At 36.2% G+C, this 6,038-nt stretch overlaps 1 protein-coding gene across 1 annotated transcript in view; it reads right to left on the reverse strand.

The window, feature by feature from the left end:
* The window catches only part of LOC107091652 (zinc finger protein 658B-like), a 19,646-nt gene extending 16,174 nt beyond the window's left edge, over positions 1-3,472 (reverse strand). The window contains exon 1 of the mRNA XM_015385706.1: positions 3,346-3,472. The gene's annotated coding sequence lies outside the window, so the exon portion shown is untranslated. The remainder of the gene's footprint in view (positions 1-3,345) is intronic.
* Positions 3,473-6,038: the final 2,566 nt, after the last annotated feature.

Here is a 6,038-nt window from a genome sequence, read left to right on the forward strand (position 1 = left end):
CAGTTTTTGTTAATCGATACTAAGAAGTAAAAGATCAATATTATATTGGGCAGCCGAATATCACCATATATCGCCAAAACGATTATTTCCCACACCCCTACTTGGCCGGTGAGTCAAAAAGTTAATTTCAGACCAATTAGGGCTGCAACTAACAATTATTTTGCTATCTGTTGATTACTTTATTGATTAATAATCAGATGGGGAAAAAAAAAATCCTTGAAGATGTTTTAACAGAATTACACTAGTTTTTTACTTTTGGATAGAGCTTATTGACAGAAGAAAGTGTTTATCTTAAATGCAAAATGTTTATGTTGTTTCTTCTTGTACAATTTTGGTATAATTACAGCTCTAAGTGGGTTGCTGTGCCAGCTAAATGCACATTTTAGAGTCTCTAAATTCTAGTTCTAGATTAATTAACTATTAAATTAGTAGACAATTATTTCAATTATTCGATTAATCATGATTAAACTGATAAATTGTCTCATCCCTAATTCTCACAACCAAAGACAGATTTTTATGAAATGCATTTTCCACCGCCTAAAAGGCCAATATTAAATTCCCTTAAAATTAAGTTGCTGCTGAATGTTGATAAAATAATAGCATCAATATTTTGTAGCAGGTGATGCATCAATTTAAGATTGTAAAGAAACTCTTTCAAGTCTGGGGAACTGAAATCAAATTGATTTTTTTAAATATGAAAGGATAACCAACCTGTTATATAGCAACATAAAAAGTCCAGTAAAAGAAAGTTGATAATGTTTTGGTTTCTGCTACCATTAACTGGATTTCTTCATTTGGCAATCGGAGCAGAGCAGATGTCCTTTTAAGCCGACCCGAACACAAACTAAACAAAACACATCAGGACTATGGAAGAATATTATCTTTAAAGCTACTCCAATAATCACAGCGTCTGGGAAGGTAGAGACAAGGGCAAAAAACTAGAAAATGATCTTGTAGTCTGAACCAGACATTAAACCTTTACCTTCTTTAAATAAGGTGGGGCATCATTTAAAATGATGGATTCTAGTGCTGATTCTGATAATTATTTTGTATTTGGATTCTTTTAAGAGAAGGGGTATAAAAGTTTACATGTTACAAATGATCTGGCTAATCAGTGTTCTCTATAGATAAAAAAGTCTGAGCTTCTTGGTTAATTTTAATTATATGAATATATAATTTTTTTAACTTAACAGTAAATTAGCATAAGGTTACTTTTAAACCTAAAGTAGTAATATCAACCCTACAAAGCGAAATCTATCTTGTTAAATCTATTTTTTCCCCGCATGATTAAATTGTCACACACAGCTTTATTGTTAAAAGGCCCTATTAAAACACATCTACACATGCCGCAGGTACTTGTACAGCCAAAGAATTCTGTTATATTACTGGCCTGATTCTGGCTGTGGTACAATGCAAGGCTGAGCATCTGAACTAGCACATACATTCCAATTCAGGGAAATATATTCCAAGTGAGCATTACTGCACCTAAATGTCAGGAATAAGGAAATTTTGTATTGTTTGCTTCAATTAATTGATTTAATCATAATAAATAGATCCAAAATGAAGTTAAACAATGAATACAGTTATGCTTAAAGTTATTCAGTCCGGCAGCTGTTGATGAAAGTGCTTCAAGAAACCACACGTAAAGAGGGAATTATCTACTAAAACATAAAGTAAATGTGAGAAAGTATCTTGAAAAGGCCTTAAGGCTGATTTATACGTTGAAACGAAGTTGTCTGCGTAGGTGTCGCAGTGAACAAAAAGATGTCCCCGCCCCCTCCGCAGACACTCTGCTGCACCTCTCCCAAATTGTAGGTGACTGCAGACAGGAGGCCGGCTTGTTATGTTTTTATGACAGCATTTGCGGAAAACAACTCGTGAAGTTAAACCAGCTAGAAGAGCGAGGTGTACGAGAACGCTGGGACCCTTTTTTACACCTGGATCCCCGCTCTTTTTGGCCCTTATTATTCCTCTGTTGTCGGACAAACTCGCCCCCACTTCCTCACCGCCTCGGCCGTATCTAGAACCACAGCGTATAGCGCGGACCACGCTAAAAATTTATAATAAATCAAAAATGTCTGCGTCAAGCTCACTGCGGCACACTGCTGCGGGAGTATAACCAGGCCTAGTCCTCGACCCGGGTTTGAATCCTGCCTGTCGTCCTTTCCCAACTGTCTCTCCCTGTCTCTCATACTCCCTTTCCTGTCAGGCTACAGTTGAAAAAAAAACCCCCAGCCACTACTGCTGTAAAAACTAAAAAAATTATTAAATCTGAACGATTCCAGGAGAATTGAGAGGCTGGAAGTAGTCTCAATCGATTCCTGGCACCCCACCCAAAATACAAAGCAGCTAAAGTGATCTCTACAAAAAAGGTGGCATTTCGTTAAACCATCTGCGAAAAATGAAAGTGTAACTAAGATTATTTCATCCTATAATAGAAAAATTTTATCATCTCAGGCTTATAAAATACATGCCAACTATCATGCATCACTGTCATAAGGCACATCATTGATCTCAGGGAGAACTTATTATAAAATGTATCATAGTACCATTCACCAAACAATTCTTGCTTTCTTTTTTATCGTCAAATTATTGTCACGGTTGTAATAATATGTCTTGCCTGTACTATCACCTTTCCTCCTTTGGAACTGATTATTTTAATTAAATGCTGTCAGTCAATGATTTAAATACCCAGAACAGAGAATTTTTAAGCAATCATTTTTTGCTCTGGGTTTATTTAAGCAGGGTTTGATGTGTCTAAGTGTTTCCTAATCTAAAAATAAAAAGGTTTCAAGCAAAGCAGAGCTATAATGTGCCACCCCCAGGTTTTCAAATATACAAATTCATTGAGTTTCTATATGGAAAAACATTCAAACGACGGAAACATCAATTCCCTCTCATATGTACACCATAGACACGATTGATATGGGTTGTCTTTAGTTGTCAAAATAAAAAATAGTTTTATTTTCCGTTGATGTTTTAAAGAAAGGCGAAATCGGCACTACTGTAGCTAGCCCGAACATATACACATTGTACCATGCTAAAACATGCAACAATTCATTATTTAAGATGGTATTAACATATCCTACAAGAATGCACAGGCGGTTGTTAGTGTAATCTTGGGGAAGAGCAAATGTAGAACAATTTTAACTGCTTTACATATCGTATTTGGGAAATGACTTGCTCTCTTTGTGAGCGTATTGTAGTCGGAGCGGCTGACTTTAGCCTGTGCTAACTGACGTTACACCTGGTAGATCGGATCGTTCTGGGGTTTAATTAGAATGTCAGATAGCCACATCACTATATAAAAATCCAACTACAGATCTTAGGTTTGCCATTACTTACCGTAATCTCTCGTATATCAAAGAATACGGTGACTATAAAAGGATAAACCCAGCAGAAATCCGACGGGAAATTTTAGCCTGTTAGCTGAAACAGGCCCGATGGCTCCTTTTTTCTTCTTCTGTTTCCATTTTGTCACGGTGTAGTTAACGTTCGGGAGCATTACCGCCACCTTGTGGTTCTTCGGCTCTATAGACAAACATATGAGGATACCTGCGAACCATATTTGTAGTTCTGACTTTACAGAATTTTGTCTCTAAGGCCACATAAGGTCTTAAATAGATCTAATATAATAAAAACATTAACAAGTACGTGTGAGTTTAATACAACCACCAACAGTTGGATATAACTGTATTTTTTAATAAATGTTTTTGCTTTTTAAAAACTAATTATTACCTTGGTAGTCTGTTGTAAAATAGTTTTTAAGTCAGGTTCCTGTTGTAGTTCTGACTTTACAGAATTCTCTAACTAAGCCTACATAAGTTCTTAAACAAATCTTATATACGGAAAAAAATAAATATAAAAAATATCAAACAAACCAATTCCCTAAGTGTGAGTTCAACACTACCACTAAAATTTGGTTGGGCTGCAGGGGACTAGAAAGACTTCGGAAGGTGAACTGTAGAGCCCCTGGGCATTGGAACACTAAAGGAATGGTTCTGATTGACAACAATCAGACATCTCAGTCTAAAAATGTGTAGTTCCAGCCAATCTTTTAGAAGGATGGTGGATAGGGATCTCTTTAGATTTTGTTCTGAAATATTGCTGCCTTGTAAGTTAAAGGAAGTCTTACCTGGAAATAACCATGCATACTAAATCAAAAAAGTTGAAAAAGGTATAAAAAAAAATATTTAAAAAACATGACCTGGATGACAGAATCTTTACCAGGACATGCATATAGAATAAAGTTAGCAGAGTGCATTTAAACATTACCAAAACTATCCAAGTGCAGGTGGATAGGGAGTCTGATGAGGCTGCTGTCCCAGTGACCCGACCCTGCATAAGAGGAGGACGCCAGTGCGTTTGGGATAAGCATATTGAGATGGTTAAACAGCGCACTCAGCTGGCCAGAAAATGTACAACAAACAAAAAAATACGACAAACCAAACCTCACCCAGAATGATAAAACTAGGCAACTTAATTGCCAAATCCATTTCTAAAAAAAAAAAGGACACACAAACACACACACCCACACATAGTAGTTTGTGTTCCTCTGTGCATACATACATATATATTTTTTACATGTATATTTTTTCAAGTTATCAGATGCAATTACCATAAAAATGTCATTGATTCATGTATATTACATGTGCATAATCTGAAAGGGTCACCAGTCCATTGCAGGGCCACACAGAAACAAACAGTACAAACACAATCACACCTAAGGAGAGTTTAGAGAAACCAATTGACTCAACAGTCCTGTTTTTGGACTGTGGGCGGAAACCGGAGTACCTGGAGAGAACCCACGCATGCTCAGGAACCCGGAACCTTCTTGCTGCAAGACAGCAGTGCTACCAAGCGTGCCACTTAGCAGCCATGCACTCTACGCAATAGTTTGATACTGAGATACATGTTTCAAAGCATACTTCAAAAAACATTTCACAAAGTTCTGCTTTCACTTTAATAAGCATAACTTTTCCTTCCTTCCTTCCTTCCTTCCTTCCTTCCTTCCTTCCTTCCTTCCTTCCTTCCTTCCTTCCTTCCTTCTCTGCATATACTCTTGATATGTGATAACTTATCTAACAGGTTTTATTGTTCCGTAAAACAATAAACCTTTATTGGTAGACTTTGCAGGACAATGTATTTAGTATATCTGAATGCATGTCAGAGCTAAAGAAATCTGAGCTGACCTATCTATGCACATTGAGAGTACATGCACAATAGCTCGGACATAAAAGTAAGGGTTAGGATACATATATGACATTGTTTGTACATGTTTCACAACTTGTATTTTGTATTACACAAGTGAAGGGGAGAAATGGGATTTTGAAACAGATATCTGTTTGTAGAAAAGCGTTTGGCAAGCAATGTTTTATTTCCTTTTACTTTGGGTTATACAGCATTTTGTATTTCTCTATTCTGTACAATATACAAAAATATCACTGCAATATTCTTCAGCAACTGTTTTTGGCATTACCCAACTCATGTTGGTGTGGTTTGGTAACAGCAGTGCACTGAGTCTCAAACACTGTACAAAATTCCTCTAAAATATAATGAGAGACTATCAGCATTTAACAAAATACAATTAAAGTTATGTCGAAAACTGAAACACAATGAATACACAAATAAAACCATGGCAGTGATTCAGGTATAGGCAACATTAAAAGCTATGTTAACTGAAAATGGCATAATGCAGCTGCTTACATCAAACTTACAGAAAGGAGCAAAATGTGTTGCTAAATCCATTTACCGGTAGTCATTCCTGGAATAGTAATTTGCACACATCACATCAATCAGTTTTGATTATCAGAGCCAACCGTAAAATCAGAAAACCGGGATTTGCAAAGTGATTTTCTAAGTACTTTGGTTCAGGAATTTACTCTTAAATACCTCATTTGTTTTTTCATTGGTGCATCCTACTCCGTAAAACTATTACACAATGACAGAAACAACAATATTACAGTGTAATTTACCACAAGAAAACAGACTGAAAATACAGGAATTGAAAAACAACAAATGTATAAATGTACAACTAA

This window comes from Cyprinodon variegatus, unplaced genomic scaffold, assembly GCF_000732505.1.
Source record: "Cyprinodon variegatus isolate N-32 unplaced genomic scaffold, C_variegatus-1.0 Scaffold346, whole genome shotgun sequence".
NCBI lineage: Eukaryota > Metazoa > Chordata > Actinopteri > Cyprinodontiformes > Cyprinodontidae > Cyprinodon > Cyprinodon variegatus.